This window comes from Myotis lucifugus, unplaced genomic scaffold, assembly GCF_000147115.1.
Source record: "Myotis lucifugus unplaced genomic scaffold, Myoluc2.0 scaffold_46, whole genome shotgun sequence".
In the NCBI taxonomy this organism is placed as follows: Eukaryota; Metazoa; Chordata; class Mammalia; order Chiroptera; family Vespertilionidae; genus Myotis; species Myotis lucifugus.
In genome coordinates, this window is record NW_005871094.1 from 1,140,310 (window position 1) to 1,165,193 (window position 24,884).

General features: G+C 42.3%; 1 protein-coding gene across 1 annotated transcript in view; it reads right to left on the minus strand.

Annotated features, from left to right (window-relative positions):
- The window catches only part of CHRM2 (cholinergic receptor muscarinic 2), a 125,920-nt gene extending 118,292 nt beyond the window's left edge, over window positions 1-7,628 (minus strand). The window contains exon 1 of the mRNA XM_023753496.1: window positions 7,473-7,628. The gene's annotated coding sequence lies outside the window, so the exon portion shown is untranslated. The remainder of the gene's footprint in view (window positions 1-7,472) is intronic.
- Window positions 7,629-24,884: the final 17,256 nt, after the last annotated feature.

Consider the following 24,884-nt stretch of genomic DNA (forward strand, 5'->3'; position numbering starts at 1 on the left):
GCATGGCTGGGGAGGTAAGGGAAAGCTTCTTTGCTTTATTAAACGGGAAGAATTATCTTCATGGCCAAGAGTGAGCAATAACATCGGGAAACATCATTATCCCTTCCCCGTTCCTAGAGGAGATATTATGCTATATCAGGTACTGGGGATCATCACAGAGCACCAACATTTTGCAGCAATAACAGCAAAATGTATCTCCATTAACATTTCAGACAGTTCCCTCACTCTCACAAACCCCTCCACCAGGGCTGGGAAGGAGGAAGAGGAAGGGTGCCATGTGCTTGGTCCAGCTAGATTAGTAATGAGAACCTAGACGGAACACTAGATAGGAGAGAACACAGAGGAACTTTGTATCAAGCGGATAGCTTCCCAGAAATATATCAGGGGGATGGCTAGTACAAGCATGATGTTTATCATTGCTTATTAGTATTATACTAGCAATAAGTTAGACGATGAGGAGGGTGAGGAAGAGGAGAAGAATAAAGATAAAAAAGAAATTTATTGGCCAATATTTATTTAGCATTTACTCTGTGCCAGTGATTCCCCTAAGCCATTTATGTGTAGTATCACCTTATGCAGTAGGGAGGTGGGGGGGTAGGTGAAGAAATGGCTGGTGGAGATACGGCTTGGCAAAAAAGGCTTTGATCAGTCATGGAAGATCTGATGTGGGCTTGAATTTAGAGTTTATCTTAGACAGTTGAGAAGCAGTGAAGAACTTTTAATAAGAGAATGGTGTGCTCAGATTTGCATTTTAGAAAGGTCATTCTGGCAGTGTGAGGCATAGATTGCACTAGGCAGTGATGGCGAACCTTTTGAGCTCGGCGTGTCAGCATTTTGAAAAACCCTAACTTAACTCTGGTGCCGTGTCACATATAGAAATTTTTTGATATTTGCAACCATAGTAAAACAAAGACTTATATTTTTGATATTTATTTTATATGTTTAAATGCCATTTAACAAAGAAATATCAACCAAAAAAATGAGTTCACGTGTCACCTCTGACACGCGTGTCATAGGTTCACCATCACTGTTCTAGGGCAAGCTTGGAAGGGAGACCAGTGCAAAACACAAGGCTCTGGTGGCAGTTCATGTGAGAGATGCTACCGTCTGAAGAAGGTGTGTGGATGGAGATGGGAATGAATTCTAGACAGCGTCTCAGAGACAGGTTTGCCTTAGTGATATCTCAGACAGAGACAGTAGACCTGGAGTGAGGAAGAAGGAAGACATGTTTATAGAAGATCAACCTCACTTCCAATTTGTCCTGTAATTTGTGATCATTAATAATGTATAAATTGATATTACTGTTCACAATAATATAAACTTCCAAGTTTCTCCTATAACAAAGCAGCAACAAATTATATATGTACAATATAATATAAAATTATATTATACATAAAATATATAGGAGATAGGAGAAAAACATTCCCATTTTAGAACAAAATACTTCCATCTTAAAGTTTTAAACATTTAAACATAAAAAAATTTTATGAGTGTCTTCTTCCATAAATATGTCTGCTATAGAAATATTTTCACAACAATGTTAAATACCTAAGGGTATAAAAATCTCTCCTTTCCCGTAACTTTTTAGAATTCTACACAGTAAACCACTCTTAATAAGCCTAGGCAAGGAATGTCTTCTACTAATCTCTCTGTTTAAAAATATACTAATTAAAGGTCTTCTTGCTTTTGTCTGTTTCAAATTTTAATTGAAATTCAAAGTTTTAAAAACGGGTTTTGCCCTATCCAAAGTCATGTGCTTCCTGTTACTGAACACCAGAGGGCATCATTCTGTGAAAGCCTGGATTTGGGCGAGGGAAAGAGAGAAGGAATTCCATTCCTAATGAAAGAAACTGACTTTTCAATGTGTACCCTTATCTACCATAAAACATTACCATGGTAACAGCACCAGTTAAGATGATTGTATATTTAGGTCACAGTATGAAAGAAGGATCTTGTACATGTAGGGGGGAGAGAGGGAGACTGGAAACGAAATAAAGTTAGACAAGAATATATAAAGTGTGGAAGCAGGCAAACCAGCCAGAACCTATCTCACCCTTTGCTAATAGCAGTTTCTCAAAGTCACATTATGTCTTTCAAAGCAAAGGTGGCTAAAAACTCTAACAAAAATGAAAAGCTGCCCTTGAAGTTCAGACCCTTAAGTACCAGCAATCTTAATTAAGAAAGAAGCACTCGTTCAGCAAGGGAAAATGAATACAGGGCTAGGATGGAGGTTGGGATGTATGCAGTTCTTGGTTAGGCATCACGTTGGAAAAGTTTCTCCATCCACTTCAACAACACAAATTATGAGTTAAACTGCGTGGATGCAAAAAAAAAGGCCACATGCTAACCTGACTAGCTCAGGGAAGGCCTGCATGGCAGTTTTGCAAACTCACAGACCTACAGTAACCACAAAGGATGGTCTGAAATTAGAACTTTAACTAAAAGCAGTTTATAGTGGGTAGTCATGTCCTAGACCAGTATCTTCCCTGATAAAGGTCAGTCTTTACCTGAACTGAGCCTATTGTCTTTTTGCACCTAAGATAACATCCTCGTGAAATGTCAGGGTAACTTGTAACTTCCCTTTTTCCGGATCCCTCAGGGCACAACCAAATACTATAAATTCCTCCATTGTGATTGTTATCATGTTAATTGTTGACTGTTAACTATCCTGCACCCACCTAAATAAAAGAAGCATGTATCTATCATCTTACTTTTTATCCAATTCCAGAGGTCCCCCCACCCCTTTGCTTTCTCCCGCCTCCCTAATCTATCACCAGTGGATTTCATGGAACCCACTTATGTCTCCTCCTTTGATTGTAATGTATAAAACAGGTGAAGAACTGTCATTCTCTGGAGCATTATCCCAATCTGTTGAGATTCTGTTCCCCGGTAATTGTCAACAGTTTGGCTCAAATAAACTCACAAAAAATTTTTACAGGTTTGGATGTTTGTACGTTAACAACTGGAAGATATAAAAATTCTCTTTTATCCTTTTGCACCAGACAAAGAAAATCTCAGTAAAGCTATAGGTAGAAATAGCATCTGCCAAAATTTAAGGCAATTTTGGTGCCCTCATTTTCCTCTGCCAGAGGCAAACACTTTAATTCCAACAAGCATGTTGCGGCAACTAAGAATCTAGTTGGCTCTGAATCTTTCTCAGTTAGGGTGGAGGGGATACCACACGAATATGCACAATTGAATTAAAAGGAGGGGGAGAACATCAGCAAACTCTGAGCAGTTTTGATTTCCCAAACGCAGGGCAAACAGTGTTACAACAATTAATGGAGCCAAGCAGCACAGCAGGAGGCAGCAAGTTCCTAGCTGTGTGACTTGGGGTCCTTACCTCTGAACTCTGGTTTCCTCATTTGTAAAATGGGAAAAATAACATCTATTTCATAGGTTTGTTGCGATGATAAAATGAGAAAACTGATTCACCCATTCACACATTGAACAAATACTTAACCTAAGATGTGCCAGATACTGTTGTAAACAGTGGAGACAGAACAGATAACACAATACATGTAAGGTACTTAGGACAGTGCCGGGGACTTTGAACACACTCTTTAAAAATTCTTTTCTAAGGGGAATGACCTGTTTCCTTTGCACCACACAAAACACACACTCCTAAAATTACCACCACCAGCACCACCACGTGACCCAGCTGAGCTTGGGTGTATGTAATCAGTGGCCTTGCTCCAATGCCCTCTAATGAAAGCAGTCCCAACACTTGCTCCATGAACCAAAGATAGGCAAAGTGGGGGCAGGTGATAGGGACTGACAGCCAGATGTTGACAGCCACAAAGAGGATATTGACAGTGTTTGATATATAGGTGGCCCCTGAGGAAAATCACACAGAGTCCACATCATAAAATGGGCAACCACTTCCAATATAAGTTTAAGTGAAGAAAACCAGTTCTTTAGAGGAACTGGCTAACAAAATGTTTCTCTCTTGATCCTACGGAGTAAAGGGAAGAAAGACTAAGATAAAATTAAGAGTGGGGCTAGAGTGGTCAGGTTTAGACAGTTACAGGCATTTTCTCCCAGGCATACCCCAAACAAGGACTAACTCCAGTGATGGAGGCTGAACCCAGCACTTGTGCCTGTTAATAGTATACCCACAGGTTCCTACCTTTCTTTATTTTTTTCTTTCTTTCTCCCATTTCCTCTTCATTTCCTCTTATTCTACTGTCCTCTCTTCATCTTTTCTACTTGATTTTACGTTGTTCAGGGCTATGGGTCAGAGAGGCATGTGCTCCCTAAACAGCCCACCTCTCCCCCTCCCCTGACTTGCCCTCCAGGCCTCCCCCACCGGCCAGCAGGCTGCAAACTACTGTTTTCTTCTCACCTCTGGAGCCACCCCTCTCCCTTCTGTGTCCTTGAACCTGAGAGCTGGCTACCCTGGAACTGAAATTAGAAAATTCCCACTAAATTTACATCCACCTGCTTGCAGTTGGGGGTTATCTGGGCAAAGAAGGGCATAGAGTCACATTCAAAGCAACGTAATGTTTTAATGTGAAAATAGCACTAGCTGACCCCCCAAGTTGACAGACTGTGGGGACCATACCAAAGGGACCTGTACTTCTGTGTGATGGCCAGTCTCTTCCACCTCCACCCCTGAAGTCACTTGAGAACTACAAGCAGGCACTTGAACTATGACGGGAATATAAAAATCCACCTATTTCCTCACTCCAATCCCCCTCCAGACACCCTCAGGCACACTTACATAAACACGCATTTATTGCATTTGAAAGAAAACCAAGCATCTGTCAGGAAGCACACCCTGAATTTGGGGTCCCAGGACTCTCCCCACTCCCACCTCACTCAGAGTTTTAAAACAGTAAGTGGATGGGGCTGGAATTGTTATGCCTTTTCAGGGTCAAGTTTTATTTTTCAGTTTTCACGGGGATAATTGTTTAACCCAGTAAAGCGTGTAGAGTCCACAGAATCTTCTTATCTCTGCCACAACCCGAACACATTACTAATAACAGTGATAACAATAAAAATTCATCTGGCATGAACTTACTGCTTCTTGAGGTTCTTAGCTGCCAAAACCCGCAGAGCTGTGACACTTTTAGCACAAAATTCTTCCACTCACTTGACAAGAGTCTCAAAGTCCACCCTCTGAATTGCAGCCGAATGCAGTTCCCAATGTGAAACCAGTCACTGGCCACAACAACTGGTTTACTTCTATGATTATCAATGCCCTTGTTGTGAAGGCCCCAAAGATTTCACACACACACACACACACACACACACACACACACACACACGCACACTCCTAACTGTAGTTTCAAACTGTATCATCACCCTTATTATTTGCTTATCAATGAAAATGTACCATGTGCTTCTCAGTACTATGTATACATACAACCAGATTGCCAGCAAAAGAACAAAGCATGGCCTTTGCGGGGTTGAGAGAGTTTAGAACTACCTCACCTTCAGCAACCTCTCCATTCAGGTAAAGCAGAATGGCCAGGAATGCAGTGAGCTGCTGGTCCGCCCCAGGAACCAACCATCTGGACTTCCCTGAGTGGCTGGAGAGAGGCTGCCCGCCAAGGGTGGGCTCTGGCCTGAGGCCTGGTGGGAGGGGAGGGGGGGCAGAGGCAGGGCACCCAGCCCCAGTCTCTTAAAGCTGCCCCATGCAGCTGGAGGGCCGGTCTTTCTCCCCTAGAACCTCCCCCCATCCCACCCCAACCCAAATTCGAGTTTTTCTCAGGCTTTTTCTGTTGTCCTACGGTGGTTTTTTTGGAGTCGGGGTTGGCTCCGTTCTCCTCCAGCCCGGTCCTCTGCGGAACTGAGGCCGTGGCCATGACCCTGACCTTGGCCCTGGACATGGGCGCGCGGCTCTGTGGAGCCCAGACTGCGGACTGCCCGCTGGAGCGCGGGCGGTGTGCGGTAGAGCGTGGGGACCTGTGTCTGTGCGGCTGGCTGCGTGTGCTGGGGGACGGACACACCACAAGGCTGGCTGCCAGGTACCCACCGCCCCCCAGCGCTAAGAAAAAGAGCAAGAAAGCCAGACAAACCAAACAGACTGCAGAGAGAAGATGAACGGGAACTAGAGAGTCAGTGTGGGAGATTCCGGAGCTGGAGGGCTGGGAAGCACCGTGCTTTCGCTGGGCTGGCCACGCCTGGGCGGGCAGACGGGTGACCCTAGGTGGCCTCAGTCACAGAGGTGCCGGGCCGTGAACTAACTTCAGGACACCTGAGGGCAGCTCGGGTGAGATATCTGCAGGCAGGTCTTCTTGCCCTCCGCGTCTATCTCTGTTTCTCTGCTCTCCTCCCGCCTCTGCACCGAGGTGACATTTCCATACAGGCAACAGCCTGGTCTCATGACCTGGGGTTGGTGAGTTCGGTTGGGCGGTTTTGAGGCTCAAGGCAGCCTGGAGGACTGGCGACGCAGGAGGGGAGAGAAAGAGATGGGGACCCTGGAGGGAAGCTGAGGGAACTGAGGCAGGGGTGTGTGCCGCTCTGTCTCTGTGTCGGTAATTCGGGGGGAATCTTCACCTCTTGAGAGCTCCCCTAGGTGAGCTTCCTCCTACCCCTCTGAGGGCGCCCCAGGGGCTGCGGGCAGGGCTCACAGGTGGAATGTGTGCGCGATCCACCCCGCGCGGGCTCGGACAGCATCTCGCGGGTTCCGCGAGCCAGAAGACACTCGCGATCGCTCAGGTCCGCAGGTGCGGACCGCCAGGGACATCGGGAGTGGAGTCGCCCCTATCCAGGACCCGAGCCCCGCCGGGCTGCCAAGGGCCCATCGTGAGGCGGGTGTTGGCGATGCCCGGCACGGTCTTGGACCTCTGGAGCTCTGGGCTGAGCCCCTGTCCCCCAGCCTGGGCGGAAAGCCTATATGCTTCGCGGAGCTGAACTGGGACGGGGTTGCACAAGGCTTCCCCCTCCTCTGTCCTGGGACCATTCGCTCATGCTTGTGCCCCGGCCCTTGGCCATGGTCCACGAACCGCGGCACCACAGGGCGGAACCCGGGTACGGTGCACAGCCTTGGCGAGCGGGGCCTCCACCCCAAACGCCTGGAAGACGTGGCAATCCAGGCAGGAAGGACCGTGACGGGTAGGAGAGGGCGAAGATCTCCCTGTCTTTTCAGTGACGGCATCGCGGGGAGCGGGAGGGAGTCGGGTGACCGTGGAGGGGTGTCGGGTTGGAAGAGGCAGCGGTGCCCTGGCAGGCGCGGCTCCCAGGCTGCCTTCTACCTTCCGCGGGACTCAGTGACCCGCGGAATCACAGCCCTGCCCCGCGCGGTGCCTCGTCTGCCCCTTCCTGCCAGACCCGCCATCGCTCCCTTCAGCCCTCCAAGCCCCGGGAGCCAAAGTTTCCGTTTGAGAATCTGCACTTGTGGGGGACCCTCGGCCAGTTTCCCAACCCCGAGCCTCCGCACCCGGTTCTGGAGATCGGGAGGGACCCCGCTGTGCCAGGGCCCCGGGCGCAGGCAGGCTGAGAGCTGGGCGGCGCGGCGCTCTTACCTGCTGCGGGTTTGGCTCCAGCTACCTCCCCGGAGTGCGACTTCCTCGGTGCAGCTGGCAGGCGCGAGGAGCCCTTCGCGGGTTCGGGGCGGACCGGCTCCGGCGCGGGCTGCGCAGGGCTCAGAGTCCTAAGCCAGCCGCCCGCTCGCTTTCTCCCTTGATCTTGCGAGAGAAAAGGAAAAGATTAGTTGGTGCCGCGACACCCGGAGGGGTGGGGCGGGGGAGGCGGGGAGAGAGCGGACCCGGTGGTTCTGGCCAGAGCTGCGGGGCTCCGGCGCGCGCCGCCAGAGTCGCGCACATCACAGGGGTCCCGGTCCCTCGGCCAGTCGGGAACCCCTCGGCGGCTTAGATTGAAGTGAAACTGACGCTGCCCCCGCCCTCCACACCAAACCACCCAAGGAGAAGCAAAAAGGACTTTGGAGCCTGGCTTTCAGGAAGATGAGGAATCTGGAGAACGGAATAGAACCGAGACCTGCATGGACCGGCGAGCTGGGCGGGATGCATTTCTTCACCAAAGTGCTTGGGAAAGTAGTGATCAGAGTAGCGGCAACACCGACTTCAGGGTGCCTGTGGCTATTTCCTAGCGGGATCTGCGGTTGCAAGACTCTGGCCAACCCTCAGGCTGGCGCGTGTGCGTGTGTGTGCGCGCGTGTGTGTGTTTGTGTGTGTGCGCGCGCGCGTGCGCTCGCTGGAGCGGGTCTCTGCACCGGGCGCCTTTGGTGTAGAGCAGGAGAGCGGGTCCCTTCGTGCGTGTGTGTTCCATTAGCTGCAATGGGCGGACAGTTTCTGGAGAGAACATTTACAATTTTCTTGCAGTATGACAGGATTAATTGCTGGTGAAGGCGTTCCTCCAATGAAATCTTCTCTGCTCTCTGATTTGGCGGTTCTTCTGAGCAAATATGACAGCCTTTTCTCCAGGCTCCTTTCCGCTCCTCGCTCCTCTCCACTTCCATGCCCAGAGCCCCGCTCTCCATCTGCAATTTCTACACCAGAACCTTTACAATCACTACTGCCACCACCACCACCACCCAGCCCCATTCCTGCAAGTATAGGATTGCTCTGAGAGTGGCATGACATTCTGAGGAGACGCAATGTTGCGTTGCCATTGCCGAAGACACTTGAACCCAGTTTTTCCAGGTGGGAAAATGTTAGAATAAATCCGCTATGCTATGGAAACACATAATCGTGCTAAACTGTTCAGATTGTTTATTTCTTTGGGGCATTAATAAATGTGCTACACTCTAGAGATATTTATTCCCTAGAGATATTTTTCCTTGTTTTAAACACAGATCAATGCCCTTGTTTTCCATGAATAGGCATTTGGGTACAAAGTATTCATGGAATTTGGGATCTCCATAAAAAATTATGGAGCTTTTTGTGCTCACATCGGCTATAGGTTTTTATTTGTTTAATGAGAAATTCTTTCAAAGAGTATTTATTATTTTAGGTACTAACCCATTTGATAAAGGCACAATGACAGTTCTGAAGTACAAGACTTGCTTTTATGAAAGTGTACGTGTATGTGAGGGCAACATCAATGTTTGATATGTTCTACAGGCTGCATTTTCTCTCGCCCAACTTTGTCAAGCAAATGAAAAAAAAGTTGAAACTTTAAATTGAATAACACAATATTAGATGCATCCCTTTTAGATCACAAAGACAAACAAGGAGCAGGTTGAAGATGCATTGGTTTAATATAGTTAATTAAATTAAATTAAATTCTCAATGCCCAGTCCTTTGCTAAGTGTCAAACAGCATAGAGAATAGCAAATGTTACTCTCTGTTTTTATAAGCTTCCAATCTTACTGCTAAGGAAAGACACTCATATGAAACACCTATATAACGGTTGACAATCAAGACAATTACACAGCAATATAAATTCACGAGTAAATGGAAATCTTGTAGTTTCTGCCCTTTCAGATAACTTGCAGCCAACAACAAGCAGGACGTAGCACAAACTTAATTTTGCTTGATTGAAGTCAGCCTGAAATCATGCATTACAATACTGTGGCTCTACCTTCAGCTTCCACCCTCACATCCCACCATCACTGGGAGATGTTAAGATACTTGTTAGAAAATCAAGACAGCTCTGTTCAGTCTTAATCTCAGCTTCCCCCAGCGTTTGGTCCATTACATTAAATATCTGGTTTTGGCATTTCTTCTTTAGGTGCTCTTTAAAAAATGAATCCACATTTTCTCTCCTTACTCTTATTTCTTTCTGCTAAGCCTCTATAAATCCATGGAGTTGCTTCACTCTTTTTGAACACACACACACACACACACACACACACACACACCCAAAGCCGAAAAGAAAAGAGGCACAGATCTCTGACCAGGAATAGAGAAAAGGAAAACTCAGTAATCTGTTGCTATTTTGTCCTTTCATACCATTAATGCCTTCTTACCCATAGGACTACACATTCCCAAAAGAGCAATAAAGCAAAAAGTCAATGAAAGCCAAGAAATATTTTCTTAAACTTGAATAAAAATAAGTCAGTGAGTAAGTGAACTACTATGTCCAATAGGAGTCACTATACTTATGCCCTTTTGAAGAGGAGCTGCAAAGAGAAGCAGCATTTTTAGCAAATGATCAACAATGTTGTCCATTTTCTTCTTCTAGGTCATCAATGAAAACACCTTTCTATCTTTACTTGTAGCTGTGCCACTCACTGTGATTTTAGAGAAATCATTCAACTTTTCTATGCCTCAGTTTCTTACTCTGTAAAAGGGACATTGTAATATTTCCTGGGGTTGTTATAAGGATTAATAAGGTTTCTTCATGAAAAGTTTTCAGTAGTGTATGGCAAATAGCAAATTAGCCATAATTATAAGACTGTGAGTTAGGAATTTAAAGCACAGATTTCTGGGTCATGTGTCTGACCTACTGGGTCAAAACATTTAAGAGTCAAAATGATAAATATCATGCAATAAACATGTTAAACATTATGCATCATAATACTAATCCCAAGAAGCCCAATTATTTCCCCCTTCTAGTTTTTTCTATACAAACAAAAATTATATAAATTCTGAGCATTTTATTTTTCTCTTAAGCCGGTTCATTTTCTCAGATCAAAGAGTACTCCCCCATCCCAAGAATACAGCTTTTACATTTATTAGTGACCCATGGTGTGGAACATTTTCAAAAGTGTTTTTGTAAAGACTTTGTAGAATCCATCTATGGGTTTCCCTTTATCCACATGCCTGTTTTCCACTCAAAAAACACTAATAAATTAGTAATTTCCACTTGTGGAGCCAAACTTCATTACCTACCACCTCACAGAGCTGGTTTTAGGCATGCGCTGACAAGTGCAGGTGCCTGAAAGGGTGACTTTGAATCTTTGACAAAGCTCGCTTCTGAGTAAGACTGGACATGAGCTCGCCACTAAGGTCGGGCGAGGGGGAATGACTGGAGGGTCTCATTCCTGGGAAGGTGCATATTTGAAGGTGCCACGTTGATTTCAGTGCAGCAATAATGAGGCTTCAGTAATTAGATGTACAAATCAGCGCTCTATCATTATAAGTGGATTAAGAGGATGACAAGTTCCACTTGAGTGATTTCCCACTAGGTATGGTGGCCATAACATTTTCTTAAGTTTTTTGTTTTCAAAGAACCAAGAAAATGAAGGTGAGACTTTTGCTTATTCAGGGAAAATGAGCCGGAAGCAGGGGGAGATCTTGCCTTGCTCTTCATTTCCCACTCACACAAACTGAGTTGATCGAGGGAAGCACAGCATTTGCCAGCAGGAGGTTTGGGGAAGGCAGGATGATTTATCTCATGTATATGAAGGGGCTCAGAACAGGCCTCCCCAAGATGTATGGCTTGGACATGTGGATTATTTCAAACTAAAGGCAATGAAGACCATACAGGCTCAAGAAACTGCTTTTACCTCTCCCTTAAAGAATTTAAATTGTGAGCCTTGCCCATAAGGAGCTATTATCAGAAATAAAATTTTATGTCCTATCTGTATGGCCGGGAGAGTACCTAATTACTGAACATCTGCTTTCCTTATCATCCTGTAAATTATCCTACCCCTCCACCCCCTGAAGCTCTAGGCCCCTATCCCATTCCTTGGCTCAAGATGATAGCATGTGTACCTTATTTTAACGTTCTGTCTTGGAACCTCTCGTGTGTGTGTGTGTGTGTGTGTGTGTGTGTGTGTGTGTGTGTGTTCTCAACCTGTGAGTTGTGACCCCTTTGGAGGTCGAACGACCCTTACACAGGGGTCACTTAAGACCATCCTGCATACCATCCTGCATATCAGATATTTACATTACAATTCATAACAGTAGTTATGAAGTAGCAAAATTTTATGGTTGGGCCACAACATGAGGAACTGCATTTAAAGGGCCAGAAGGTTGAGAACCACTGGTGGGGGGTGGTTCTTGTATGTATGAAATTAAATTGAATTTTCCCCTGTTAGTTTGCCTCATGTCTATTTGATTATTAGACCATCCAAAGAACCTCTGTGAGGCATTGGAAAATTTTCCTCCCCAACATATGTCAGGAGAACCTTTCTCTTCCTTGATCTCAGTTTGAAAAACAACAATTCTGGGTTTAAAATAAATGTCCACTAAACGACAATTGCTGCCTAAATTGAGTTCTTCAGTCTCCTTCACTGTTTTTGAAATTTTTTTAAAAGATGTTTTAATGACTTTTAGAGAGAGAGAAGTGGGAGAGAGAGAGAGAGAGAAACATTGATATGAGAGAGAAATAGCAATCAGCTGCCTCCTGCACAACCCCTACTGGGGATTGAGCCCCAAACCTCGGCATGTGCCCTGCCCAGGAATTGAACCAGCAACCTTTTGGTGCATGGGAAGGCACCCAACCAACTAAGCAACAGGAGCCAGGGCCTGTTCTGAAATCTTGATAATAACACCATAATAAACACACCATTCTTCTTAGAGTTATTTATTTTTCCCTACAAACCTTCTCAGAAAGTAATTTACATGCTTCTATTCTCTAGCTAGAAAATATGATCTCTTTTTCTCCTAGAAAATCCTAAGCTTTCCTTTTTCAGACTCCACAATAGGAGTTTCCATGCACAAGTGGGACGGATTCCCAGTGATGTTTGGTGACAGCCTAACAAACAAGGATTTGCTATTTTTTTCTTTTCCTTTTTTTCTTGAAATTTGGCACCACAGCTGTCTTCAACTCTTCCTTTCTAGCAGTGGCGGTGTGATCCAAAGCCTGAAAACAGTTACTGCTGCCGAGTCTAAAATATTTAAAATACAGAGTTATTTTTCAAACAGGGAATGGGAAGAGGGGGATAAAGTGAAACACCACCCTGCAAAATGTTAAGCAGCTGCAATGGTGGTAAATCTGTGTTAAGAACGAAGAAAAAAAGCCTTCGGGAGTGAGTTGACTTAGAGAAGTAGTGTGTGTGTGTGTGTGTGTGTGTGTGTGTGTGTGTGTATTCCTCCGACTGGAGGTAATGCTGAGTTCCTCTTCAAAGACAGGGGAACTGACACAGTCAACCACATCCACTTCATCTTGACTTTGAGGAACAGCTTAAACTTCCCTTTTTCACAGCTTAAGTCAGATGCTGGACTCTCAGATGGAGATGCAATTGTAGCACCTTCAAAGTGAAAGTCTTATCAGACTCTTCTCTGTGGATGGAGCCCCAAATTATTTGAATCAATAGCTCTTTGTGAAGGAAGGAGTAGTTTCTAGGAACACTCAAAATATTTTTAGTCTGTAAGGAAGCCTAATTTCTTAGATTTTAGAGCAGCGGTTCTCAACCTGTGGGTCGTGACCCCTTTGGGGGTCGAACGACCCTTTCACAGGGGTCGCCTAAGACCATCAGAAAACACATATATAATTACATATTGTTTTTGTGATTAATCATTATGCTTTAATTATGTTCAATTTATAACAATGAAAATACATCCTGCATATCAGATATTTACATTATGATTCATAACAGTAGCAAAATTACAGTTATGAAGTAGCAACGAAAATAATTTTATGGTTGGGGGTCACCACAACATGAGGAACTGTATCAAAGGGTCGGGGCATTAGGAAGGTTGAGAACCACTGTTTTAGAGTGAACTCAGGAGCTGCTCATGAGAATTCACATAATTTCTCAGATCCTGAATTTACCTTGTTCTAAAGCTAACTAAAACTTGCCCTTCAAGGTGGAAATATCAGGTGGAAATTCTAACACACTTCAGGAAAACATACTGGGAGACACCACAACATAGGACAGCCTCCTCATTAAATTTGACCTACCCCTTATTTCTTTTTTTTCCTTTTTATTGAATTTATTGGGGTGACACTGGTTAACAAAAATTATACAGGTTTCAGGTGCACAATTCTACACACATCATCTGTACATTGTATTGTGTGTCCACCACCCCAAGTCAAGTCTCCTTTCATCAGCTTCTATCTCCCCATACCCTCCTCCACCTTTACCCACCCTGAAATCACCACACTGTTGTCTGAGAGTGACTGAGATCATTGTGATGCAGAAAGCAGTGTTTTGCCAAACAATACTCAGCTGAGCAAGTCTGACAATATCACTCCATGTAGACCTTTTCACTTTAAAAACAGACCTTTCCTTCAACTAGTGAGCCCAAAGAAGCATTTCCTAAAGCTTTCCTTATGTTACTGTGCCTAATAAGATGGATCCTGGAGACTTTGTCCTTTCTTCCTCATTTACTCAGCAAGGTGACTGGTGTTGGCTGAAGGACCTCATTTACAAGACCTCATGGGCAGTATTCTATAAATCCCTGCAGAAAGGAAAGAGGCCAGGCCCCAGGCAAATCAATGTACCTTCTCCATTCCTCCAAGGCTTTTATTGACAAACATGTTCCTAGAAAGTGAGTTATTTACAAGATTGCCCAGTGAGCACGTATTGGTAATTATTGAAGGTCTTCAATAACAACCATTCAAAATCTATCTGTAGAGAGCCACAGCCCACACAGTGTCCTCTCCTTTTATTGATGTCAGGATATGGAGTACAGATTCTCCTGCTTGATGGTAACCCCCTGGAAATGTCTCAAGTAAACACGCTGCCATTGCCTTGCTTCCTTCTGCAGGGACACTTCTGACAATGCCGGATCGCATCTCTGAGAATTGAGTGTTTCTCAGAAGCCTACACCATAAGCTGAATTGAAATATTCCTATTGAGTCAACACATATCTATATATCATTCAATATTCTCTTAGATATCAGGGCAACAACAACAAAGAATGAGAGAAGATTCCTGCCCTCCAACAGCTTAACCCAGTTGGCGAGAATAACATGAACAGAGCTGTTGTTCTTAGCCACCTGTGATAAAACCTTTGATGTCATTATCAAGGGGACACACAGGGAACGGCCTTGACACTTCTCCATCAGGGTGGAGATTCCAGAAGTGGATTCCACCTAAGGTATACTCTACCTGGGATTTGGAAGCTATAAGTTAGATTTTAGGAGAAAGATACTCTGGATGATGAAACAATACTTAAAACATTTAAAGCAATCACCAGGAAGGCCCTGTTAAAACTGAAGATATCTTAAAGACCATGGAAGGGGAGCAGAATGTACCATCCCAGAATATGCCTCTTTGGCATAGGGGTTATTTTGAGCTGGTTATTTTTAAGAAACAGCAGATACAGGAGAAGCTCTGAAAACGAAGCAGAAGTTATCTTTTTGGTCTGGGCAAAACTACCCTTTGCTGATCTTCATAGCTCTCCCAAGACCTTGGGGGTATTAGCTTTTGCTGCAGTAAAAATGACTCTTTGGCCAGCAGTGGTGAAAATCATGCAGGAGCCCCATGAAGGAGAACAACTTGCTGGGCAACACAGACGCCATAGTTTCATAGCAACAGGCTCCGGCAACAAGGGACTTTTACATTTGCACTTGCAGCTGGACTTCAGCTTTCAGCTAAGCAGTCTCTCCCTAGTGCCAACTCTTAGAAAGGTTCACCTCAACAAAATTTGAACTCTATTCCTTCCATTTCCCTTGCCTGGACCGACAGTGTAATGAATTGTTCATTGCTTTGGAGTTTGTTATTTCTTTTTGGCTTCTTACGAGGCATTATCCTGTATGCTATTTGTTTATGAAGTTATTACACTTCCCGCAGCGAACCTGTGTTAAATAAATTATTGACAAAGACAATCTCAGTCTCTGAGCATAATTTTGCCTCCCAAAACAAAACAGTATCTCTGGTACATAGACACTTACATAATTTCTTGAGAAGAAAACTCTTGGTCAAGGCTGTTACAGCTCATTCTAATTATATAATGGCATTGGGGATGAGGATAATGTTATTAAGAACTGGAATGCAGTCCTTGTTCGTGGAATGGACTTAAAGGAATGGAAGTCTGTTTCAGTAGGCAGAATAATACCGGGCTTATCTCTGGGGATGTTCTTATATGTCTTGCCATAGAGTTGGCCCAGAGTGATGAGTGAGAGAATGAAAATGGGGGAAAGATGCAAATTTTCAAGATGAAAGTGGGGCTATGCCACTCAGCATCCAAGAAGAGCAAGTCTTTGTAGAAAGCTTCTTTCTCATCATCTCTGAAGCAGGACTACATGGACAATAGTAGGAGAGTCAAGAAGAAGGAAAATTGCTAAGGTATGAATAGTAGACTTGCTTGTAGAGCCAAATCATGAGAAAGATGGGATCTAAAACTCTCAAAGCAAGGTTCACGTTCAAACTTTGCCACTTATTAGACAGATGACCTTGGAAAAAATGCCTCTTCTCTTTACAACTTAGTTCCCTCATGTAAAATAATGTGCAGATTCTGCCCCAGAGTCGTCATGATGATTAAATAAAATATTTAATAATATATTGCGTAGAATATTAGGCAATATGTGGCTGGGGGCAGGGGAAGTTTGGGTCAGAGTGTTAATCTTATTCACTCAGATCACACCAGAAAAATACATGTGTATTCTTAGCAGAAAGATGAAGGAATCATTGTTGTCTCTTTTACTTTCTTAGTCTCATCAGCTCCTGGTACGGAATATCAGATCCAGGTACCCTTGTCCTTATATGGCTGTCAATAAAGAAAGGTGAAATTTCTCCTCTAAAACAAAGATTCTTGTCCTCCCCTGTGTCAAATATAGGACTCCCAACAGTTGCTTTGCTCTGGTTTCTAAAACTATGAGCAGTGATACCTTTTAACTATAGGAACTAGCATCTGTCCTCAGAACATAAGTGCTCTCTGATAGTAAAATGATGTAGAAAAACTCCCAATGAATCTAGGCATTTATAAAAGAAACTCAGATTTTCTTTCTGGACCAACTAAATTTACAAATGGTCTCTCCTTCCAGTCTTTTAGCTCTTAAACATTCTCTTGGGCCCAACTGATACTCTGTCTTTATGCATCTACTGACTGGCTTGAGATTCACCAGATAATATTGACCTCAACTCTCCCCTTCCTAGTGCTTCTGTGAAAGTTTAGACTTGGACTCCTTCTTAAATTAAGTATTGCTTTTTTCTGGGCTGAACCATGCTCCTGTTGTCTCTTTTAACCTGACAGCATTTCTTATTCATCTGGGTGTGATCACTGTAGCTGGGCTGTAAGCATAGTAAACCCTTTCCTCAATCACCAAGTCAGTTTTGTTTAAGTATATTCAATCTCAAATTTAGTTTGATGCAATTAATTGCTCACAACTTGAACAACTATAGAGAACATTTATCAGGATACTATTATATGAATATGATGATGATGATCCTCATAAAGGAATTTTAAACTCATATCCCAATCTGAGTTGTCTTTGGCTCTGGGCTTGTTATCTTGGCCAGAACATTAATACACATATTAACATAAATGCATTATTATATATCATTCAAAATAATCCCAACACATTAAAAACATTTTTATTATGGCTGCTTAATGACAATGACTTATTTTGCAGTGTTACAACTGGCAAAATTTCTTATTTTATCCTCTCTCCTCTCCAGAACTTTTGATTCTTGTTTTTGGCTCTCATCTGAAGATATCACTAAATTTAATATGTGACCTAAAAGGAAAGTATTGAAGCAACAGACTAATGAAGATATAAAAATAGGAATAAATTTTAAATATCATTGCAGTGGATGGAAAGATATTAGGGTAGAGAAAGGGAATGTAGGAAGAGACACACAGACCAAAAGAACAGAATTGAGAGCCCAGAAATAAACCCAGATGTATATGGGCATTTTGACAAAGGAGCCAAAAACATACAACGGAGAAAATTGGAAAGGTGTATGCAAAATAATAAAACTGTACAAAAAATAACTCAAAATGGATCAAAGGCCTAAATATATAACATGAAACAACAAATTACATAGAAAAAACATAGGTACTAAACTTATAGACATTGGCCTTAGAGGGATTTTATTAATTTGACTCCAAAGATAAGGGAAGTAAAAGCAAAAATGAATGGGACTATATCAAACTAAAAAGTTCTGCACAGCAAAAGAAACTGTCAAAACAAAAGGGCAACCAACCGAATAGGAGAAGATATTTGCAATCAACAGCTCCAATAAGGGGTTAATATCCAAAGCATATAAAGAATTCATACAACTCAACAAAAAACAATCTAATTAAAAAATTGGCAGAGGATCTGAACAGACAGTTCTCTCAAGAAGTGGCCAACAGAGATAAGAAAAGACACTCAACCTCACTAGCTATTGGAGAAATGCAAATCAAAACTACAATGAGATACCACCTCACACCTGTTAGAGGGGCTATTATCAATAAGTCAGGCAATAAGTGTTGGAAAGGTGGTGGAGAAAAATGAACCCTCATTCACTACTGGTGGGAATGTAAACTGGTACAGCCACTATGGAAAACCGTCTGGATGTTCCTTAAAAAAAATTATTAATAGAGCAACCATATGACCCAGCAATCTGTCTTCTGGGTATTGACACGAAAAATTTAAAATACACACATTTATTTGCAAAGATATATGCCCCGCTATGTTCATTGCAGCCTTATTCACCAGGGCAAGACATGAAAACAACTAAAGTGTCCTTGGATAGAAATACTACTCAGCCATAAGAAAATATAAAATACTGCCATTTGGGACAACATGGATGGATCTTGGGAATATCATGCTAAGCAAAATATGTCAGGCAAAAAAATCAAAGAACCATATAATTTCACTCATAAAACTGAAAATGACAAACAAACAAAAACGCAGACACAGATAACAGTATGGTGATTACCATAGAGAAGGGGGTGGGACAATAATGAAGGGTTATGAAGGAGGTTAAATGTATGATGACAGATGGCGATTCGACTTTGGGCGGTGGGCACACAATGCAATATACAGATGATATATCATAGAAATGTACAAAATCTTTTCAAAAATTTTACTTATTGATTCATTTTAGAAAGAGAGAGAGAGATAAAGAGAGATTTGTTGTTCCACTTATTTATGCATTCATTGGTCATATGCGTCCTGACCAGAAATTAAACCCACAACCTTGGCATATCAGGGAGATGCTCTAATGAACCAAACTACCCATCGAGGGCCAAGGCCCATGTAATTGTATTAACCAATGGCACTCCAATACATTTAATTTAAAAGAAGTAAGGCACTTGCCAAGTGAAATTTGATGTCTTAGTGGAGCCAGTACTCATGATCTTAACAGAGTCGACTGGGCACCAGCTCCCTGTGTCCACCACAAAATATGTCCATGGGAAGACAGACACTGAAATAAGCACAGTCAGGACAAGGCAAGGACATTGTTTGTGCTCCTTTGCTAAACTGTTACACTATGGCCCTGATGCTAAAGACATGAGTGCCTCCCATGCAACTTATAAACCCATTCCATGGAGATCTTCTTAGGGGTAAATAAGTGGCAAAAACAAAAATAGTTCTAAAGAAGCTTCTATTTTTTCCCCTTTTTGCTTGCATTCTCCCTAGTGTGGTAACAGTTGTTTCTGTGAGCCTCTTTAGAAACCTGGTGGCAGAGACAAAAAGAACTTATTCAAGAGATACGGGGGGGGGGGGGGGGGGCGGTGGTGACAAGTAGGAGGAGAGAATTGAAATGGGTAGCAATCTAGTTGCTAAGGATAAGGGTCAGAGTCTAACCCCAAACCAGCGTGCCACAGTGTTTCTCAGAATGGATCCATGGTGAACCAGAAAATTTAATCTAAATGTTTTATTAAAAATATAAATAGCATCTTCATTGCCAGTGTTACAAAACACAGCAGCGCTAGGGAGACAGCGTTTTTTAAGCATTTCTATGTGGATGTGTAAATATGCAGAGTAATTCATTTTGCTTTCAGCTAGTCCTGAAAAATAAAAGTGATTTTTTAGTATAGGCAATACTTCATAATACAATTTAAAACAACATGAATTTATAGATGAATGGTTCTTTTGGAGTAGATCTCAAGTCTCCATTCACCTTCTCTTAAGTCTGCTCCCATGATTGTTAATGTTTATATGCTTCCTTAATAGTGACCATCTTGACCTACTTAAACATAATTTGTCAAACATTTTTCTTTTTTGTGCACACTTCTGTGTGGTGAAATCAGTAAGTGATCAAGTACACAATATCATCTATTGAAGTGGGATGAATTGGGTGAATATGCACCTGGCCACATCTGGAAACATCAGCCTCTTGTAACCAGGTCACTTGAAGCATTAAAACCATGTGGTCTGAGGAATGATCACTTTGGCCATTTTATATTTCTGAACTGCCCTAGTATTCAAATTTATGACATTAGGCTTCATGAGTTTAAAACAAATGTTAACCACTTGATAAATTTGTTCTGAGATGAACTGCAAAATAGCTTGGCTTCCTAAATGGAATTCAACAGTGATATCTTAGTAGAAAGTGCCCTGAATCTTAATCCAAATTCTTCCAAATCATTTGGCCTTGGCTATGTAATTTAATTCATCCATGCTTTACTCTCTTTATCTAAAAATTGTCAATGTGTCGATCCTAAGTGATTCCAGTACTTTAAATATATTTTGGTATCTCAAAATTTCTTATGTTTTGAGAAATCCAGCTAGTCAATCTTATGATGATTTTGATAATCTTCAATGTGAATATTGATAAGAGTTAGCTAGCTAGCTTAATTAGGCAGACAGGAAGGGAGGTCCAGGGAGGATAGAGGTATCTCTGGCCTGAGCAATTAAAACAGCCATAAACCAAGGACAGAGACAGAGGTATCGCTGGTCTAAGCAATTAAATTGGCCATAAGTTAGATCACAAGCAGCCCTGACTGAGCAACTGGGAAAGCCATAAGGGAGATAAAAAGCAACTCCAACTTGATGCGATAAGATGACCAAAAAGGAGAAGCGTGGATTCAGGGGCCCTGGGAACGGATTACAGCGGGAAAGGCACAATAAGGGAAAGGGTGGTCTCTAGAATATATAATACCTCAAGACAAAAAGAGCAGTGGCCACCCTCTTTAGGGGACCCCTCTGTCGTAGAATTAGAATTTTGGAGATAGTATCTGCTTGTAATAAAGTTTCTGTACTCCTCACCTACCACCTTTTGTCCGTGGCTTCATTCTTCGAATCTGTGTGGACTGGAAAAGAAATCACCCTTGCACCCTGCTCACAAACAAACAAACAAACACCTCAAATCAATCAATATGTACAAAGGATGATAGGCAGAACAATGCCTCACCCTCCAAAGATGTCCAACTGGAACTTCTGAATATGTTACTAAACATGGCAAAAACAGAACTTAGACAGCAAATGGAATTAAAGTTGCTAACCGGCTGACCATACAATAAGGAGATTATCTATCCCGTATTATTCAGTTGGTCCCAATGCAACATCAGGGTCCTTAAAAGTGGGCGACTGAGCAGAAGCCTCATGTCAGAGTAACGTGATGAGAAAAATCACTTTACTGGCCAGTGACGGCTTTGTAGTTGGCAGGGCCATGAGCTAAGATGTAGGCAGTCTGTAGAATCTGGAAAATGTTAGAGAACATAGTCTCTCCCAGAGTCTCCAGGAGGAATTTGAGCCCAGTGAGATCCATATTGGACTTCTGAACTACTAAATTTTGAGAAGATAAACTTGAATTGTTTTAAGCATACCAAGTTCATGTTAATTTGCTAGAGCAGTCTTAGGAGACTAATATACCAAATTTCACTAGTGTCATAGAAAGTGGTGTAGGCTTAACATTAATTTAGCTTGTCAAAATTTCCAGGTGAGTACTTATGTTAGTTGCAATATCATTGTGCCAAGTATTGTGCCTAAAAGTTTTAGTCAAGTAGAATGGCTCTAATAATCTTCCTAGGGTGGGAGTGGGTGGGGGATACAAAAACTTTAAGGAAGCAGCTTATTGATACTAAATGTTCAGCACTTAGGACAGTTCAGCAATATTTACCAGCTTTGAATCAGTACCTTGGAGAGAGAACAGGGCCCATTCTTTCATAGAAGAGTATCAGGAGAGGCAAATATGGTCAATTATTCTGTGGTGTCATTCTCTGTCAAGATCTCTGAAATTTGGAGAGTGATTGAGCTTATCATAACCTAAAAAGGAAACACAAAGGTACCTCATTTGGGGGTAGCTCTGGTCTCACTATCATATTCCATCACCTGAGTTTTGACAAAGCCAGTTGGAGCTAAAGCCACATTTTCTCCAACCCAATGCTACATATTACATGCAGCTTCTGTAAATTTGCTTGGTCTGGATTGTCTTCTTATGTCTCCTCGGGTGAAAATCTCAAACTCTGCCTTCAATCTCATAGCCCTGTCTTTATAGTGTCATCAACGCTCTTGATGAAGAATAAAGGCAAACTGAGCTCATTACTAGAAGATTTGGATAAAAGAAGGTACAGGTTAAGAAAAGCCACTGCTTTATTCACTATTCACTTAATAAATAATATTTTTATTGCCTATCATAAACCATGCACAGTTTTACTTGTGCCAGATTCTGAACAAATCATTTGGATTAAGACAAAAAATTTTCATTCATGGTCATGTCGTGGGGGAGCAGGCATTAAACAGCCAGATAGATAGATAGATAGATAGATGATAGAATAAGAACAAACAATGATCATTACTACAAAATGCAAAAGCAAGTAAAGAGACTAATGTAGATTAGGTATTATGCTGTTTGCCAAATATTTATAGTGCTCCTTTCTTATGGGCACAAAGTCGACTGAAGTTGTGGTGGAATAGAGTCATGTGATTAGTTCTACTGATGAGATGTGAATGGTGTTGATGTGACTCAAAGCTGAGCATTTAATTCTCAGTGTGAGAACCTCAGGGGCTCTCCTGCCCTCTGGTAGAGCAAGTGGCAATATTCATGATAGAAGCTCCACAGTCTGAGTCCCTGAGAGTCTATTGCTAACCACAGTGAGTATGTAGTTGGATTGTGAAATACAATTTTGTTGTCTTCTTCCCTCCACTACATAATCTCTCGATTCTGACTGATAAAGATAGTCAGGGAAGATGTGACACTAAGGGGCTGAAATTTCATTGACCATCTGATTGATGATAATAAGTGAGAAATGCTAAGTTCTGGGCTTAGACTATTTCAGACAGAGGAAATAGCTAGTTTAAAGGCTTTGAGATAGGCCTAAGCCAGGCTCCAAGAAAACATTGCATAAGTTTGAATCAAACTTGGACATGGATCATAGGTGTGGACATTGCCAGCTTATTTATTCTTGCCCTATTTCTTGCCTAATAATTTCTATTTCTTCACATGTTAATATTTGTTTTGACAAATGTTGATGCTTGAACCAGTATTTTTAACTTTTAGAAATCCAATCCCCACAGTATATCTAAGGATCTAATTTTTTCCTTACGTGTCATCGTTTTTTATTTTTTCCATTAACTTTACACCCAAATCCAAGTTCTTCCCTAATTTTCTTTGTAATTCTGGGGCAATGCTTAGGAGCCCAAGTGGCCTCTGAATCACTGCAGCATCATCATGTTTTTATCCAGTCATTTATTAAATAAATATTTATTAAGCAACTACAATGTGCCAGATTCTGGACAAACCACTTGGGATAAAAGCGGTGTATAAAGACAGAATTTTCAGTGTTGTGGAGGAGACAAACATTAAGCAAGCAATTGCACAAATTCAATGAAAATGACAACTATGATAAATGTAATGGAATAAAAGGTCATGTTGCTCTGAGAATACATCATAGGGGGATTTAAATCTGCCAGGGAGGTCAGAGGAGGGTTGCATAAGGAAGTGAAGCTCAAGGTGACATCTCATAGATGAGAACAAATTAATCAGGTGAAGAGTAGAAGGAAATATTAGCTAGGTAAAAGGAGCCATAGGTCAAATCTTCTGTGGAGGGTAGAAAAACCTAAACAAGGTAGAGTAAGAATGAGAGGAGATGGGTCAGGCGGGCGTGGAGGAGGGAAACCATGCATGGAAATAGCGCCATGATTAGGAACACTATCTTTATAATCAAAGTACTGGGAAGCCACTGCAGATTTTAGTGGGTGTGGGGAAAGATGACTACAATCAAATGTGTTTAAAACAAATGTTCTGGCCACATTGAGGAGAATGGGTTAGAGAAAGTCAAGAGCAACTGTGGATAGGTTGACGTGCCATTGCCTAAGACCAAGGAACAGATGATGGCATCTTTAATTGGGACATTATGGTGGGAATCCAGAAAAGTGATAAATTCCAACGTGTTATATGATGTAAATTTTATGAAATTTGGTGAAGTATGGATAGGGAGGAAGATGAAGGAGATAATGAGGATTATACCATGCAATCTGAGGTGGTGATGACATTGACTAGAACTGGAAACACTGGAAGGGAACAAGGGGGACGTTCATGTTGGACATATTGAATTTGAAGAATGTTCCAGACAAACAGTTGAAAATACAGATCTGGAACTCAAAGGTCTAAGTTAGACACATAACTGTGTGAGCTATTTGCTCCTAGGTGGTAACTGAAGCCATGGGTGAGGTTGAAATTGTAGAATGAGAAAGAGCAAGGGTGGGAAGATAGAGGACTAATGGGAGGTTATTAGAGCAAGCAGAGAAGGAGCAGAAGATGTGGGGCTGGGATTAGAACTGGACCAGGACAAATATCAGGCCCCTGGGTTCTGTCTACCATGGTCCAGGGATAAGGTTTTAAAGGACAAGTTCTTCATAAGAGAATTTGCTTCACAAATTAATCATTCAGATTATCTGTGTTAGAGATAAAGGACAGTTCTTGTCTTCAAAATGGGCTACTTCTGTTTTTCCCAATGCAGTCTACCAAATGCAGTACTTGAAACACATCTATGTTCCAAGCAAAGAGACAGCTCCTTTGCTTTAAAAACTGATGTTAAAAAAAAAGACCATAAGATTTGTTTTGTGGGGAAATTTCTTGGATACTTACACAGTTCCATTCTAAAAAATATATGGAACTCTCATAGACTCTCTTTTCTGATTTCCCAACCAATAGAAGATGCACTGTACCCAATTATAAAAATTAAGGAACAGGCGTACAGACACTAAGGACAGTGGTAACTAGAAACCAGTAAAGGGAGGGGGCAAGAAAAGATGATCCC